General features: G+C 35.8%; 1 pseudogene; it reads left to right on the top strand.

Moving 5' to 3' along the window:
- The first annotated feature begins 464 nt into the window (after nt 1-464).
- On the top strand, nt 465-9,858 carry LOC133869228 (probable LRR receptor-like serine/threonine-protein kinase At1g07650; annotated as a pseudogene).
- The last annotated feature ends 9,701 nt before the right edge of the window (nt 9,859-19,559 follow it).

The raw sequence follows: 19,559 nt of genomic DNA, 5'->3' as shown, positions 1-19,559 counted from the left end.
CTAAATATAGCTCTATTTCTTTTTTTTTCTTTTTTTTTATGAATAAGTAAACTTTTCTCATTCAACAACTGAAACCAACTTACAAAGCAGACCGGCAGGAAAAAACAAGCTGATAAAAACACAACAGAGATCAAAACAAGGGCCCAAACTGTTAGAATATATGGAAGGTTAGGATATATGGAAAATATATTATATTTTTCATATTTTGTTGATATTGTAATATTTTCTATTTATGGGTTAATTGTAATCAAATCATGGGGATTTGATTACCATATTTGATGAGGATTTGATTACCATATTTGTATTCACTCTAAACCCTATAAATAGGAACCTTTGTATTATAGACAATCAAGTAAAAGTCAAGAAGTCATTAAGCACAATGTAGTCCATTATATGCTTCCGTTCTTTCTCTTCCGTTCTTTCTCTTATTCCCATTTTATTATTCTGTTCTCAATTATTTCAACATGTTCTCAAAGCCTTATTTCAACATAGTATCAGAGCCATCTTTCATAGACTTGTTCCATCTTTCCTTGTCCATCCGCTGTCAAGAGTTTGTCTTTAAAACCCCGTCCCTCCAAAGTCATCCAAACACCTTGCTACCAGCGCCAATCCAAAGATCTGCTTCTCAGGCGCCAATATCACCATCATCGCTCATGTCACGCACCTCCATGCGCTGCCCAAAGATTCTATCCGTTCGCGTCACCACAGTCCTCCAACCACCTCAACAGTCACGCCATCAGTCAGATATGCCGTCGTTCGTCCCAGATATGTCCAGAACACCGCCTTCCGACCAAAGACGCACTCTCACGCGCCACCAGAAGTCCATACAAGTTTCTCACGCGCTCCACGCGCCGCTACCAGCCACCACGCGACGCTTTTGTCAGCCATATTTAGCCGTTAAGACCATATCCGGGATCATAATTGGTCAATCTACTCGTTGGTGGAAACTACGTGCCCAACAACCGTCTCACGTGCCTCCCCAGATGACAAACTTGCACCACGCTCCACCTCACGCCGCCACATGCCACTTTTTCAGACACAGCCACCGGATCCTTGTTCGGAGGCTGTCGATCCACTCGACTCCATCATGAAAACGCGGCCACCTTCATCCAAGCGCTTTCTCGCGCCACTATCAACTTGGTTGTTCAGTTGGGTTCATCTGTCCAACCTGTACCTGCGCCACACCAGAACCCAGCCAGCGGTTCCACCTGAATTGCGCTACACCGGATTGTAGCCCTGAGGGCTCACAAGTTTAAGGTGCTCTTGCATGCACCAGATCCGAACCCTTCCATATATAAAAAAATAAAAAAATAAAATAAAATAAAAAATCTTTTTTTCTTATGGCCCGCAGTCTGCCTGCAATCAGTTCTAGGCCCACATTGCCTACCGATCGCTGCCTAAATTAGGCTCTTATGGCCCGCAGTATGCCCGCAATCAATTATAGGCCCACCGCGCCTACCGATTGCCATATCTTTTTCTTTTGGCCCATAGATGGCCCCATCTTTATTTTCCTTTGACCTGCAATCTGCCCACGATCAGTTCTAGGCCCACAGTGCCTACCGATCGCCGCCTAAATTAGGCTCTTATGGCTTGCAGTTTGCCCGCAATCAATTCTTAGCCCACCGCGCCTACCGATTGCCACATCATTTTCTTTGGCCTATAGATGGCCAAATCTTTCTTTTCTTTTGGCATTTAAGGTATTCTCTAAAACTCATACCCATTTTAGCGCATAGTTGGCTCACTTTCTTAAGCCCATAGATGACCCCTTTTATTTTGGCATTTGTGGTATTGTTTCAAACTCATGCCCATTCCAGTCACAGTTGACCTATTGATTTGACTTTGGCCCACAGTTGGCCTATTGATATTTAAGGTGTATCTTCACCATTGCCGACTTCCTCCACTCATCGTTGTCGATCGTTGTCATCTCCAAAAGAAGAAGAAAAATTTATTGCAAACTCAAGTTTCCAGAATCTTATACCTTAAGTTTGAAGGGGGGTGTTAGAATATATGGAAAGTTATAATGTATGGAAAATATAATATATTTTCCATATATTCCATATTTTGTTGATATAATAATATTCTCTATTTATGGGTTAATTGTAATCAAATCATGGGGATTTGATTACCATATTTGATGGGGATTTGATTACCATATTTGTATTCACTCTAAACCCTATAAATAGGGACCTTTGTATTGTAGACAATCAAGTAAAAGTCAAGAAATCATTAAACACAATGTAGTCTATTATATGCTTCCGCTCTTTCTCTTCCGTTCTTTCTCTTATTCCCCTTTCATTATTTTGCTCTCAATTATTTCAACATGTTTTCATAGCCCTATTTCAACATGGTATCATAGCAATATTTCAATATGGTATCAGAGCAATTTCAACATAAACAAAACCAAACCCTACAACAGACAACTTAACCAAAGAAACCAGAAAATAAACTAGAATCTGGCATTACACCAACAAGTTTACAGTGAGATTTCAGTTTCGACGAAGAACAAAATATCCCCTAGACTTCTTGAATCTTCCTTTACCCAAAATTCTGGATTGAACTTCCCAAAAAATAACCTTCAAAATTTGTTCATCTGTTTTTGGTTGGCCACCATGCTTAATTTCATTTCTGGCCCGCCAAATATGATAATCAGTAGAGCTCAAGACCAGCCTGCATAAAATATCAAGCAAGCCCTTCGATTTCCAGTTGCTGTATCCCTCCTGTAAATATAGCTCTATTGCAGAGGAGCTCAAATAAACAATTAAAAAGCAGCTTAAAGCACACAAATAATAATGATTTGGTTTTTCTCCAATGTTAATAGGTGAAGATATAAGGAATTTCACTATCAACAAAGAGATTATATTGCTTATGATTACCAATACACCTGTGTGTGTGTGTATATATATATCATCACAAAGTATATTTTATATTCGAATATTTCTCCTTTAGTAATGATATAAATAGAAGTTTAACAAGAGCGTGATTATGTTGCTATTTGAACAGGATTCTTACAAGCAATTTGCTCAATGGGACTATTCCAGACTGGATCAGAACCCGAGATACTAACGAGTACATAATTCATTTTGAACTCTATTTGAAATTTGCATGGCATGATTATTTTTTTTCTTTAATTTTTTATGTTTCTGTATATATTTAATCTTTGCAGACACCATAATGTTCAAATATACATTACTTTAGACATTGATTCATCTCATGAACCCTTTATGGTTAGCAGGAGAGCTCCTTCAGTCATATTGAATGGGTGAATTCAACCGATTTTGCTACTGGCATAGATTTTCTTCTTGCACCATGTGACTCCAGTAAAAAAAGAGTGGAGAGAAATTTCTTTTTACCATTATTAACGTTGGATCTCTGTTATTTGGGAAACTCCATGTTCACAATTAATTTTGAGTTGGTTATGGAAGTTTGGTGATCTTAGCTGGAATTGACAGCTTAAACTACTGATTTAGATGCAGTCAGTCATACTACTTCTGTAAGGGTCAGATCTTATCTGTCTAGGTGTTTCTGGAATATTCAAATGAATTTATTTTACAATTATCTTTAGTTTATCAAAACCTTTTCAACTATACTTTTTCTTTTCTTATGGATTTATAACGAGTTACTAATGAAAATACGTTTTTGTGCAGCCAAATAGATCTTTCTTACAATAACTTTCCAAAAAGCTCTGCGCCACCTAATTGTCGAGAAAGCCTGTAAGGACATTTCTCATCCTTTTTAATCTTAATTTAAGTTTACTTGAGGTTTGCATACTTACCCTCTTCACAAGCTTTTAGTTTTTCAAAACTAACTAGATTCTCATTTCATCAGGAATTTGTTTCAGAGCTTCTTTGGACAGGACAACTTGTAAGCTTTCAACTTGTAAACTCATAATGTTTTTCGGATCTGGCTTACATTTTGTAGAAAATAACAGGACATCTTCTGTTATTTTAAATCTACGGTAAAGATTAAAACTTCCCCATTTTTAGTCCAAACGACGTAGTTTTAAAGGAAACTAACAGAAGTTTTCTAAACGCTGTTTGCACCGAACGAAAACTGTCATCTTTCCTCTTCGCCCACTTCCACTAATCGTCTTACTCTCTCTTTCTGTAAGTTCGTCTTTGAAACAAACCTCTTTTCAGTACTTTCCTCTCTCTCTTTTTACACAATATCTTCCTCAACTCTGATAGTTTTAAAAGCCATGATTTTCTCTCTTCTCCCCCTCTCTCCCAGTTTTTACTCTCTCCCACTTTAATTGAAGCGAAAGATGTTGCCTCTCTCTGCAAAAACCTGGCCTTGTTTTTGGTTTTCTACAAAACCAGTTAAACGCTCCTATGGTTGCTGAAAGGAGGGGTTAAAACTTAAAAGCTCAAAACTTTGAAAGGAGAATAGTTATTGTTTTGGTCCCCGAGGATTTTGTCCCTTTGAGTGTCGCTTTGGCTAAAGCTTTTGTTAGTTCCTTAAAGCTATGTGTTTGGGTTTGTTAAATCACCACTTATCCTAAAAGTTTAAGCTGATAGGAAAAGATAAATTTAATTACTTAATTAATATTTTAACACTCCTATCACGTGTGGGTTCAATCTACATTTTAACATGTAAAGCCTAAAATGTGAAATATTTAATTGAAATTTGAGTAAATAATGGAATTAAGATTCAAACTCAAGACCTTTAGCTCTGATACATGTTAAATCATGACTTATCTTAAAAGTTCAAGCTTATAGAAAAAGATAAATTTAATTATTTAATCAATACTTTAATAAGTTAAAAATACGGAAGCTTTCCTCTTAGCTTTACATTTAATATAACAAGAGATGTTCTCTATTTTACTACAGGACGTAAGCCCGATCCATGCTTTTCTATTCTTTTTTTAAAAAAAAAAATAAATTTATTTTGGAGAAGCATTTTTTTTTTTTTTAATTCTAATATTGCTACGTTAACACTTCTTTCTTGTACTATGCTAATTAAGAACACTTGGTGGCGAGTGCCTGCAGCCCTATCCATGCTCAAAAGGTAATTATATTACCTTATTCATTCCAATTGAGGTGTATGCTTTAATTATGTTTTCAGGCGTTCCTTTTGAGATTTTCTTTCATAATTAAATGAAAGAAAAATACAGTAAAATACACCATCTTGTTATTGGCAACCTAGTAAATTAAATGAAACAAGAGAAAGTTAATACATAATTTCCTTTTTGCTCTATAATGTTTGCTTATATCTTATTTCATTAAAAAGCTGTTGTTTTTGTTTCTGGGTAGATTGGTACTCCTTACATATAAATTATGGTGGAAGTCCAACCACTATTGGAAACATAGAGTACAAAGGGGATCAAAACGAAGCAGGTGCAGCAAAATTTGTTCATTACACCGATAATTGGGGATTCAGTAGCAGCGGAAATTTTTGGGATCTTAACAGAACCTCAGATCAATACATAGCAAATAATGTGTCAATACTAAGAGTGAAGAACTCTGAACTATTCACGAGTGCACGGCTCTCTCCTCTTTCTTTGACATATTATGCCCGTTGCTTGGCAAATGGAAATTATACGGTGAAACTATACTTTGCAGAGATAGTATTAAGAGACAGCAGATCTTTTTATGGTCTTGGAAGACTGATATTTGATATTTATATCCAGGTATGAAGCTATATTTGTTTCGCTTCATACATAGAACACAATTTTATTGATTTAATTTGTTACAGGAAATATTGGTGCGGAAGGATTTTGATATTGAACATGAAGCACAAGGTGTTGATAAAGCAGTTTTTCTGGAATTTAAAGCAGCCGTGAGGAATAATACTTTAGAAATCCGATTTCATTGGGCTGGGAAAGGGACTACAGCTGTCCCAAGGAGAGGAATATATGGTCCTCTCATCTCAGCTATCTCTGTTAAATCTGGTAAACATTTCTTGGAGTATGAGAATCTTTTTACTATCCAACTTCTTCCATTCTTAAAGATTGATGAGCAATAAAAGCATAGCACGATATAGTTAAAGTAGAGCCTATGATTATTTGCTGTAAAAAGTATTACCCAAAACAAGATTAAACTGCAACTAGATGGAAGAAAAAAAAAAATTTATAATCTTCTTTATAGTCTTACTCTGATATTCATGTGCTTGAACCATCCATTCATATCCTGTTTTAGATTGGTCTACCAATGTCTATGTATATATGACACTACTTGTATTCCAGGATGCAACTTTATAATCAGTTTCCTTAAGTATTTTTCTCTTTTGCAGATTTCAGTCCCCCTGATGATGACAGGAAGATATTCATTGTTGTTGAAGCTGTAGTATCGACGCTATTGCTCATTTTTATGATTTTAGGCAGTCGAATTTGGAAAATCAACAGAGGCAATATCAAGGGAAAAAGGTAATCACCAAGCGCTCATTTTGGTGTAGAAATTAGATAGGATAATTTTTATCTTCTCCAACTATTCACGAAGTTGAAACAATCTATAGCAATTTCCCAAGGGCTTTATATACTATTGCAGTCTGCGTGTTATATTATTTAACATTTTTCCCTTGATGAAAAATCAACAATCCAAAGTACACCATGAAAGCAATTATACTTTTGCTGGATTGCAAAGCATAAGAATCTGTCTTCATGATAGCTTTCTTGGGCTTTTTCAGTACTGCTATTGGAGTCGGTTAGTTTCAATCATAATCATAAATCATATATCATACAGAAATATGAGATTGTTGGTTTTTCATAAAATCTAAATGAAGGCATGCTTACATGAGAGATGGATGACTTGAGGTCACTGAGTAGAGTAAATGTTTAAGAAGGACCCATATTTAAAATAATAATAATAATTTAAAAAAAATGTGAGATTGTGGATTTCAATTAACTCTCTTTTTGAAATGTCATCTAAATGATCTTACTATAATTGTTGAAAAAAACAAAAGGCAAATCTCTTGGTAATAGCCACCAATGGAGTTCTTCTCTTTTTAATTGTTTTTTTGATTCCCAATACACCTGTTATTGGGAAACAAAATGAAACCCTAAATCTTGTAAAAACTTGGGATTTATGTGGCTGTCCAACTGCAATATGGTACTTTCTCACTGCATTTGTTTGGTCACATTCCATCTGATATCTTCTAAGTAGTCAATAGACACAACAATACTAACTAGAAAATTAACCATATCATTTATAAGATTTAATGTGACATCTTAGCCTCACATTTTCATTCGTCTTGGCAGAGTTGAGAGAATTAGATCTACAAACTGGTTTTTTCACCTATAAACAAATCAAAGCAGCCACTAACAACTTTGATGCTGCAAATAAGATTGGGGAATGTGGTTTTGGATCTGTATACAAGGTATCCCACAATGTCATCTTCCTTCAATTTAGGATATTTATTTTCTTTTCTTATTTATCCATGATACCTAGAGGCATCTAATTAGATAATGAATACATACCTGAAGATGCATATTTTTCTATTTCTGATGTAGGGTATACTGTTAGATAGTACTATAATTGCAGTTAAGAAACTTTCTTCAAAATCAAATCAAGGAAATCGTGAATTTGTGAACGAAATAGGAATGATATCTGCTTTACAACACCCAAATCTTGTTAGATTGTATGGATGTTGTGTTGAAGGAAATCAATTATTCTTGGTATATGAATACATGGAAAACAATAGCCTGGCACGTGCTTTGTTTGGTAAGCCTGAGGTTTTCACTTTAGTATTTTATGTTGACCGTAGAATGCTTACGAACTTACAATTGAGAATGGCCTATATTAAGAACTAAGTTGATGAGTTCTCCATTGGACAATCTACAAAATATGTAGGTCCAAAGGAATACCACTTGAACTTGGACTGGCCTTCAAGGCAGAAAATATGCGTTGGCATAGCAAAAGGTTTGGCTTTCTTGCACGAGGAATCAACACTAAGAATTGTTCATAGAGACATCAAAACTACCAATGTGCTATTGGATGGGGACCTTAACCCAAAGATTTCAGACTTTGGTTTGGAGCTTGATGAAGAGGAAAACACCCACATCAGCACATGAGTCGCTGGAACAATGTGAGCTATCTTTTTTCCTCTTTTCTTCAATATGGAGTCTTTTTGTGATTCTATTCTTCTGTTTCATTTGCCTCCCAAGTTATTGACCAAGAGAGAAAAAGGAACAAATATTGATTGATCTTTATGTCTCTGTGAGATGCTGCCCTGAAGGTAAACCTGAACATGGGAAGCATTCAAACTCTATGCATATCAGAAAAGTTTGCATCTGGAATATGATATTGACGTCCTGGATTAAGTGTTTGTTAGGATTTTTATATGCCAGCTGTTTGCATTTACAACACAACCATGCTTACAAAGAAATTCGAAGCTACATCAATTATCAACCAGTTTTCGAGTGCTGAAAACATCTAAACATGAAACGTACTATTAGTTATTGTATGCCCCAATACTTAATGCATTAAAGAATCAGTTCAATTTCCTGGTAAAATTGCAGGGAGCAAAAAAAAAAAAAAAAAAAAAATGGCGAAAAATATGTTTATTCAACCTCTAAAATAAATGCTACCCCTAAACAATGACTCCCTTTGAAATTAAGAAATAAACAATACAGAGAAATTTATGCTCAATTACTCTATGATCCTTCACTTTCAAAAACCAATATTTCCAAAGGGAAAAAAGAAATTATTGAGATCTTGCGGAATCTAAAGACCACACCCCTTTAAACTTGAGCTCAATGACCAAACAAATTGTGTGGCTAAAGTTATATTACATCAGTTCTTCACTTGCAATGTACAAAGGTAATGACATATTCTTCTTCCCCACCGACAAAAATTTAAATTACCACTCAACCCTAGTAGCCTTATTGATTGCATAATTGCATTTTGAATGCAAATGAAATATGATTTGGTACCTAAGTTTCTCTTGATTCTTAAGTACTTTGTTGGATATGAAAGATCAGATCTTTATACAAGTGATCTTTGTGTTTTTATTTTTTATTTTTATTTTATTTTTATTTTTATTTTTTTCTTTTTCTGATAATTCATACTAGTGATACAAGTCATAATATAATCTTCATTTGCAGAGGATACATGGCACCCGAATATGCATTATGGGGTTATTTAACCTATAAAGCAGATGTCTATGCTTTTGGGATTGTTGCACTGGAAATTGTTACTGGGAAGAGCCTCATGAAATATCGACCAAAAGAGAACTGTGTATGCCTTCTAGATTGGGTAAGATTGATCTTTTTATTTTGACATATGCTACTATAATTAACGTTTGGAGGCCTGGCTGCTTCTTTGTGCTTTTCCACTCAATTTGGTCATCCTAATATGTTACTCTAGATTCAACCAGCAAAATAAACTAACATATGTTGAAATTGTTTGATTCGTTCACTTCACACTTGAGTTCAACTTATTGACATGTATATTATTTTCTATGCTTATTATAGGATAGATTGGGTAAGATTGATCTTTTTTCTATTCTTATTACAGGCGCTTGTTCTACAACGAAAGGGTAATCTCATGGAGCTGGTGGATCCACAGTTTGGTTCCGAATTAAACAAGGAGGAAGCTATTAGAATGATCAAAGTAGCTCTCTTGTGCACTAATCCATCCCCAGCACTTAGACTCATCATGTCTGCAGTAGTAAGCATGCTCGAAGGCCAAACCATTGTTGATGAAGTCACCATGGATCCAAGTATATATGGCGATGAATTGACATTTAGTGCCTTAAGAGACCAGTTTGAACAACTCCAACCAGTAACAAGGAGCACAAGTGGAGCAGAGAGCCTAATGCATTCAACAGATATGACTTGGGTTGGATCTTCTTCTACATCTGCCCAGGATCTCTATCGAGTTAATCTTGATACTCAGTAATTTCAGCATACTATTGCCCCCAGCAATGCTAAATGCTTTTTTTTTTCTTGAATTAATAAAGCAACATTTGCTATAGATAAGAGCCTTATATATTGTAAGATCATCAAGTAATAAAAGCAAAATGTAGCTCTTTGGACTTTATCTTGTGAACGTAGGCCATAGACCAAACAACGTAAAATTCATTGTGTCTATTTTATTATTCCGCTTTGTTAGAATATATGAAAAATATATTATATTTTTCGTATATTCCATATTTGGTTGATATTGAAATATTCTCTATTTACCGATTCGTTAAAGCCACTATGCCTGAACTTTGCACAAGGCCAAGACTGTAGTCTCAACAAGGATCCGCTGGAGTACTTGGAAGAGAGGAGGATTAATGGCCTTATGAAAGAAACACTAGAAGTCATCTTCTTCCCTATCTATCTTTGGCGCTGTCACCATATGAAGCCCCACTGGCCCTGAATGTGCTGTTGTTGCACTAATAGTTGGATTTTTGGTATTTTCAGCTCTTAATTATATGTTATTATTTAAAAATAAAAATAAAAATAAAAATAAAGAAGAAGAAGGAGAAGAGCGGTCCAAGCGGACCACATCACACAAGCGAGTTGGATTCGGTGCGCCGTCCCGATAATCACCCAAGTGGGCTCATTCCCTTTTTGGATTTTGGTCCAAGTTGGCCCTGTTTTCGCGGTGCCTCTTTTTAGCCTTCATTCTCCGCTTGTGCAGTTTTTTCTTCCCGTTTGAGCCTTTTTTTTTGTGTATTTCTTTGTTCAGTACATCAAACGCTTGTCGCAATTGCTTTTGTACGTGACAGAACTTTGAAATTCATATTCAGCCCTATTTTGCTGTCATCTGCGGCTTATTTCATTGACGAATCTTGGCACAATGTAATTTGGCCCTTTATTGGATTTTTAACGGCTAGTTTTTGTCCTCCGACCATCATTTTCACTTGCGGCTTGGCCCTCACATACTAGTAATGTTACACGTTATCCTTTAATTACTACATTTCCTAAAGCCCATTTGACGTGGTCCCTCTATAATATTTGATGCTTGAGACTGATTTTTTTTATTGGAAGATCCATCTCCATCACAGGAACTTTAACAAATGGTCTAAACAGTTGGCGCAACACCAAACTAATAAATAACCAACCACCTACAAACATCAATGTCGAAGGAATTCTCGAGATAATAAAAGTTGTCACAATACGGCTCTAAATTTCTAATGGTTTTGGAAGTCTCAAAAATACTTATGAGTTAAAAGTGATAGAAGAAAAACTGTTGCTGATGGCTGCTATTCGATTCAGATGGGCTCGTTTGATAATGAATTTTGTTAAGGAATATTTTTTATTAAATAAAAATAAGTTATTAATGTTATAAAAATATAAAATAGAATAATAAAAGCATAAAAAGAGAGAGAAAAATGACTCGAAGAATTACGGATAGTTCAGGTTAGACATTTAACCACGAGTTTGCCATAAAGGTTACATTGTGCTCGTTGACTTATTTGTCTACAATACAAATGATTCTATTCATAGGGTTTAGAGTAAATGCAAAGTATGGCATGATTTGATTACAATTAACCCGTAAATAGAGAATATTTAAATATCAACTAAATATGAAATATATGAAAAATATATTATATTTTCTGTATATTCTAACAAATGTGATATAAATGTGAAATAAAATTTAAATTTTTTGTGAAAGAAAAATAAAGAAATTTGTTTGATAACAAAGAAAAAATAGGAGAATTTTTTTTTTTTTTTTTTTTTTTTTTTTTTTTTTGAAAAAAAAAAAGAAGAGTGTGTCGGCAAACACACCCATGTTGAATGGATTATCAACTTTACCCATTTTTAAGAACTGGGTCCATATAACGAATAAGATAAACATTCTCGTAATCTTTTTAAAAAATTATGAAATTAAGGCTTTTTTTTTTTTTTTTTTTGTGCCGAACGACTTAAAAAATATGGCTTATTAAAAAAAACTGTTATGTAAATAATTCAGTAATGATAATATAGATATCACAGTACTTTTTATGCAACTTTGTATATGGCTATATATGGCTGGTAATTTTTTATACGATTTGAAACTTGACACGGTATTAAGGGGTTAGAGGATTAGAGTTTGATATAAATGAGTTTGGATCATAAACGGGTTGACTAACGAGTTGATTCTATTTATGAAATTTTATATATAATAAATACATGTTGGAACGGGTAGTGTTTGGATTGAAACGGGTCAAGTAGGTGGTGTTTGGTTAGGTCAAACGGATTAATAGATCACTTTTTTGTATAAACAGTTCAAACGGATTGCCTCGCTTGTAACCTATTTACTAAACAGATCAAACGGGTCGGGCCGCATTACTTTCAAGTCATATTTGAATTAAAGGTTATAACCCATTTAACTAACGAAATTGTGTTCATATTGAACATTAACAAGTTGGTGACCCGGGTCAAGCGAAGATGACCGCAAGATTTCTTCTTTATATTTGCTTTATTGTACTCATGCGATACAACAGGCAATAAACTTGTTTATTGATTTCCTGACTTTGGTTTCTGTTCACCTTTTTAGTCGCATTTATGCATTTATGCTCCGTTTGTTTTGACATAAAATGATTTCCTTCGTAAAATGGTTTTAGAAAGTCATTTTTCTGAAAAATATTTTTCGTCGAAAATTTTTTTCGGTGTTTGGTGCGTACGAAAAATCACAAATATTTTTTATATTTTTATTCAATCATATTAACCTATAAAAATTCAAAACATATAAATATTAATGTAAAATAATATAAAAATCACCGGAGAAGAGATTCCGTCACTGACCGACAGGATTCCGGCCACTTTTACCGGATTGAATCTAAGATAAAGGCCGGAATCCAGACAATCTTGTCAAAATCTGGGTTGGCCGGATTCCGGCCAAAACTATCGGAATTCGACCCAGAACGGGCGGACTCCGGCATACTGGCCGAAAACTGCCAAAACCACTGGAATCTGGCCAGTAGGCCAGAATTCGGCAGTTCTGGCTGGGCTATTCTCGCCAGATCCGGCCAGCCGGCTAGAATCCTGCCTTTCTGGACAGATTTCGGCTAGCCAGCTAGAATCCGGCAGTTCCGGCCAGGTGGCCGGAATACCATCAGTTTGGTCGCTGAAATCTGGGTCGACCGGATTCCGGCGAAGATGGCCGGATTCCGTTGTCGGATTCCGGCGACATTGACCTAAGGTTGTCGGATTTTGGTACCGACAGGATTTCGGTGATGGTCGACTGCTTTAACGTGAAGTTCGACTGTGTCATTTAAAAGGGGTCGAATGCGTCTCGCGTCTTCAAAAAATGATTTACGCTTTTTAAAAGCGTAAATCATTTTCCGAAATTTACAAAGCATTTTTGGTCAAACAGAAATCATTTTCCGGTTGACTATTATTTTCGCCCCTACCAAACACCGAAAAATGTCAAAATTATTTTTCAGAAATCATTTTACACCGAAACAAACGGAGTATTAATGTGAGGTGCTCTGGATTCGTTGACTCTAGAGTCAAGCGGACCCTCTCAGGACCAAGCACTATGCGCTCTTAATTTTCTGGTAATATATATAAAAGAAGGTCGGTTTCGGGTTTGTTTGGGTGTTTACGAGAGGGTCAAAAGGAGGTTAAATGTGGTTAGAAATAATTACGTACTGAAGTTGTTGTGCATTAGAGGAAACAGCAGACAAGTGCGCTAGCATGAAAGTCAGTTGCGCTAATAGGACTCGCACTGTCTTAATTAAGAGTCAAATATCTGTGTTTTTATCGTTATTACTGTCGGATATATATATATACTAATCAACAATTAATGGGACATACAATTCAGTACTGAGGCTTTAATGTTCAATACTAAAGCAACAGTCCGTGCCTCATCAATGTGAAGGGTCCCGACTCCCTTAAGTAACATCAATGAAGTAATTCAGTAATAATATGTATATATATAGATATCACATTTTCTATGCAGCTAGCTAGCATTGCAAACGGAGCTCGTGGAATACCCTTGCCCAGTAGACTGTAGAAGAGGAGGAGATGACGGCAAGATTTCTTCCTTATGTTTGCTTTATTGTACTCATCTTGCTCCTTTGCATGGAAGCCCAAGCAGGCCGTGGGCGTACTCCTGATGATGAAGGTGAGGATGCCTTTCTTCTTCTTTCTATATATATGTACGTAAAATTTTCGATCATTTCAGGGTTGGTGGGAATGAAAATCTAAACATTAAAGCCAAGCCTCGGCCTAATGAATCTTTATGTGTGTGTGTGTGTTCAGCTTAATGAATTAGCTTAATTTTAGTAGTTAGTAGCAGCATGCCATTTATCATTATTTTAAGACTAAAGTTCTTATGAATTTGGATGTTATCTGCTTGTTATTTTATTGGAATCTATTTAAAAACTCTTGTTGCCAGAATAGATTCTGGTTTGGTGGCTTGTCGACCTGTTAGAGCATTTTAACCTGTAAAAGAGGAAATTGTGTCAGGAGAACCCGACAATCCCACTCTGATGCTTATGGTGCCGAGCATAGGCTTACCTATCCGCGCTCGTTTCTCCTCCTCCTCCAAAACCTCCGAATATGGTTCGGATGTCAACGATGACCGACTCATTTCAGGGATCATGACGTTAGGCGTCCCTGCCTCTACTTCTTTCTCACTGAAGTTCCTCTCGTCGAGGTTCCTCCCTTCTTTTGTACTCACCGATCATCTCAGTGCCTTGGAGGAGAGTTATGTCGGCACCTAGGCCCCTGATCTTGATATTGCCGAGATCTTTGATCCTGTCAAGGCCGGCCTTGATTATCTACTATAAAATGGAGAAATTTTTTGTTCTTAATAAACTTCTCAATCAGGATTCAGAGATTTCTGCACTCCTCTATAAGGTGGCCTCGGGTGTTGTGAAATGCCCAGAACATGTGTTTATTCTCCTCTCTCACGTATGTATTGTGGAGGGGACGAGGCTACTAGTACTGCGGGTCTCTCTTGATCTTCATTGATACTTCATTAATAGGGGAATTCAAGAAAGTCCACTCTTCTATATGGAACTAATAGTATTTTGTAGGCCTTGTTGCAACCTTCGTCTCGATCCGTTTTTCCTCCTTTCAGACCTTTTTGTTCTTCTCAAAACTGCTTGACTCCGACACCTTCAGCTTCTGGGACTCTCTTAGAGTCGCAAGGGTTTCCTCCTGGTTCACATACTTCTCAATCACATTTGTGAGATCGGCTAAATTCTCAAGCGGATTGAGAGTAATCTTAGCAATTAGAGGTCCTTCCACCCTTAACCCTTGATAAAGAGCAGCATAGACCATCTTCTCGGATTATCAACTGTGAGTCTTGCTTGATTGAACTAGACTAAATAATCCTTTAAAGATTCGCCCTCCTTTTGATGCACGGCCATTAGTTGACCGGAAGGCTTTTTCTGCTTGCACCTGACTAGGAACTGGGTTAGGAATTTCTGTTCGAGATCCTCAAAACCATTGATGGAACTCAGAGGGAGTTTCCGAAACCATTCCCAGGCGAAGCAGGACAAAGTGAGCGGAAAGGCTCAGCATGCCAGCTCCTGTGGCGTCCCCTGAAGATCCATATGCTTCTTGTAGTTATCAAGATGCTTAGTTGGATCTTCAATCCCGGAGTAAGCCTGGATGGTTGGGATTTTGAATTTTTTAGGGAGTTTAATTGCCACAATACGCTCAGTGAATAGGGAGGATTTATTCAAGAGGCTATCCACTCGATAAATTTTCCCCTTGCCCTTCTGCTGGATCTCCTGTTGTAGTTGGTTATACTTTTCTTCATACTTTTCATCGAGCGTGGCGATAGCTTCGTTGAGTCTTCTTTCTTCAAAATGAGGATTCACTGCGTCTCCACTAAGGGGAGGGTTTCTGACACCTTCAGCTCGTCTAGACCGATTTTCAGGCTGACGTCTCTCGGTGACTCTTCTGTTTTCCCTATCTTCTTCTTTCGTTTGTATTACTCTCTCCTTCTCCATGTGCTTCAGATGCTTCAGGAATTCGTTCATCCGTTAGTCGCTTCTATAACTGGAGGTTCTATTGAGTTAGAACCTCCATGTCCCTAGACATCTAGGCTATCCGAGCTTCCATCTCAACTACATTCTGGTGGGATAGTCCTCTCGCCTCATGTCGGGGAATATTTGTTCCTAAGGCCGTGACTCTTGTTCGCACTATATATCTCAAAATTATTTTGCAGAGTAAACAATGCATAATTGCTGGTCGTTTTCAAAGCGCCATATCAGAAGTCGAACCTAACAGCAAGAAGAGAGAAAAAAAAAACGTTACGTAGGATTCACGTCTAAATAGTATATATAGAGCAAGGATCTCGTCTAAATAGTATAGATAGACGAACAACTGATCAGTCAAAGGGCAGCAGTTGACTTACATAAACCATTTGATGAAAACATATTATAGAAAATTAATTAGATTGTCGACCACCACAACCGCATGAATGTTTACCGACATAGTGGGAACGACAAAGGAAGGAGAAGACAAATGGAGAACACGCGTAAGTTATACCGTACGTATGTGTCGCCATTAGCAATCAAGCGGAACTCTACGGCGTCGTTTGGCCGTGAAGGCGCATCCCCTAGCTTGCGTAGCCAACTCGGCATGGCCATTAGTGAGCTCAAGTTATTTCGAATAATGTTGAACAGATAAGCTTGACAACAGATGGACTCTTTGTACAAATGGCAAGCGTCTTGGATACTTACACAGATTCACGGATATTTCTCTAATTTTTATTTTTTATTTTTACTAATTTTTATTATTATTATTTTTTTAAGTACATCAGAAACGATGACAACAAAAAATTAAAAGTACAAACACAGGAGAGCTTGGATAACTCAAAATTTAATCTATGAATAAAAGTACACAGGGGCGATGCTTTCGAAGATGCGGGCCCTTTGGTTTGAGGCATTGATGCCACAAAGTCGGGGTCACCATTAAAGGTGATTTCATAAGTGTATTGAGTCACAAGGACTCTAACACCAAAACAAGGGTAAACTGGGGGAAAGGGAGACAACAAAGAAGCCTAATAAAACAAACAAATAAATACAAAAACAGCAAATACAGCAGAAGTCCTGTTGATGGAGAAGGAGTAGTGGGAGCCATCCATGACGGCGCGTGAAGTCCACGCACCGCCAAGGGGAGGCCTCTCAGCAGCTGGATTCGCCAGCGAAGCCCAAAAACACCGGAAGCAGTCGAGGTGGAAAACGGGGAGAGCAACCATGGCACCCACACGCCGAAGAGAGCAGAGAGCTCTCTGGAGCGTGTGTGCCACGCGTGGGGGAGCAGAAGCCAGCGGAGGGAACGACAACCGTCGGTGGAATCTGGAGATGCCGGTGAACCCGTTGGTGAGGTGCGTGTCTTGTAATTGTTGTTGGAGGAGTGCAGATCTAGATTCGAAAAATTGAAACGAAAACCCTTGCCAAAAATTACAAAAAACTTGGTGGAAGGTGGAGGAAAGGATCAAGAACAGCCGATGTATAGATTCAAGTCACGAAAAAACAAGGAAAAAGCAAGTAAGATAGGTGGGTAAATGGAGCTTATGCCTTATCTCCAAAGGCTTGAAAAACTGTAAAGAAGCTAGATAGATGGGTAGATGGAGCTTAGGTCTTATTTCTAAAGGCCTTGAAAATGATAAAGAAGCTAGATGGGTGAAGTGATAGATGATGGAAGGTGAGAAGGTGTGAGTGCGTGTTGGGGTGGAAGGAGAAGGTAGGAAAACAGAGATGGGTGTTGGGGAGGGAAGCACACATGGCGGTTTGCACAGGAAAAATATCAGGGAATGGGATAGATGAGAGAGATCGGAGCGTTTGGAAAACGAGCAATCCTTACAATGTTACAAACTTACAACGTTAGCAAACTAGATATTTCTCTAATTAATGTAGTCTATTTTATATTTTTGCTGATTCTCTTCTGCTCTCTTTTTCGTATATGTTTTTCGACATATTTAATTTAACATTTTATAATTCTATTACGCAGATAAAACTTCCATACAATTTTTCTGGTAAGTAAGGCCCGTTTAACAACCCTTTTCCCTCTTCTTTCCCTTATTTTCATCACTTTCAAAAAAACATAAAGTTCAAAACATTTTTAACATTTTTTATTTTTTATATCGCTTCAACAATTGTTTATTTAAATAAAAAAATACACTATAATATAATTTTTTTTTCATTTTTTCATATAAATTATTTCTACTTTATGTCGCATCAATCACTTTTTACTTTCACTCAATAAAAAAATTCTCCCATAAAGAAAAGAGAGGGGGTTATTAAACAGGGACTAAGCTGACACATTTTTTATTGTATTATACTTGTTTGTAGCAGGGGATACAACATATTGGGTGAGGTCCAGTTAATACGCTGACAAAGTAATGATAAATATATATTTAAATTCTTTTTGAGGCGTGATTTAATCAAAAAATTATAACAAAAGAAACTTAAAATATAATTAAAATATAAAACATAATTTCAATTGATACCCAATTTTCATTACAAACAAAATAAAACAAGTTATACTATAAGAAGGATTAGAGTCCTTTCAAATGTCACGTGCCTTTAAAATTATTATTATATCAAAATTTAATAATAATAATATCAAATTTAATAACTATTTTAAAAATTATGTGACATTTAAAAGGACATAAGGACTCTAATTTTTAGAGTCGTAAACAGATTAGAATTCACAAAGACAATATCATTATCCATGGAAATGAATGCAAAACAAAATAAATAATATGAATAAATACTTTAAAATTTTGAAACTTAGAGTGATTTAATATAATTATAATCAATTTTTTTAATTTAGAATGAATTATAGAGTTAAATAAAATATAATCCTTATTTTTTTTAAAAAAAAAAATTTAGACTAATACACTATCATCAAATAATTCAAATCTCTAGATTTTAAATAATCAAATATTTATGAAAAAAAATACAATTTTTATCAAAACTCTGACTTCATATTAATTCAAATATACTCTGGCATTTATAACCCTAAAGGAGGTAAAAGAAATCCACGGCCTCCAAGAAAATTAAGAGAAACAATAGTAGAGAAGCATTAAAACGAACGCAGTGCACTGGGCTCAAGGGAATTGAAAAGGAAATTACTCAAAAAGTTGAAATGACAGTGGGCTAAAAGTGGGACAAGACAAGAGGAATTATCATTCTTGAGGTCTCAAGGTTGTATGGGAAATGGGAAAATTGACGTAATTTTTTTACAAAAATGTATCATTGCTTACCCCAAAAAAAAAGGACGCTTGTTATTTCTATCTTCCTTTTTACATTGGAAATGAAAAGATTTTTTTTTTTTTTTACCAAAAAAAAAAGAAAAAAAAAAAGGGACGCTTCTTATTTCTGTCTTCCTTTTTACATTGGAAATGAAAAGATCTAAAAAATAAAAAAAAAATAAAAAAATAAAAAATAAAAAAATAAAAAAATTAGGGTTAAATATTTTTTTGTCTCTTAATTTTGACAATTTTATTTTTTAGTTTCTGAGTTTCGATTTTTATCATAAATGATACTTCAATTTTAGAAAAAATATCAAATTAGTACCTCAGTCAAATTTTCTGTTCAAAAACTAACGGTCTGCCATGTGTCAACCTCTGAGGTTGACACGTGACACTATATAAAAATTAAAAATCTTTAAAAATTAATTAAAAAAATAATAAAATTAAAAATATATTAAGAAATTTTTTTAAAAAAAAATTGAAAAAAAA

Source organism: Alnus glutinosa, chromosome 5 (genome assembly GCF_958979055.1).
Source record: "Alnus glutinosa chromosome 5, dhAlnGlut1.1, whole genome shotgun sequence".
Lineage (NCBI taxonomy): Eukaryota > Viridiplantae > Streptophyta > Magnoliopsida > Fagales > Betulaceae > Alnus > Alnus glutinosa.
The sequence above is the reverse complement of the archived record's forward strand: the minus strand, read 5'-3'. Positions and strand labels throughout refer to the sequence as shown.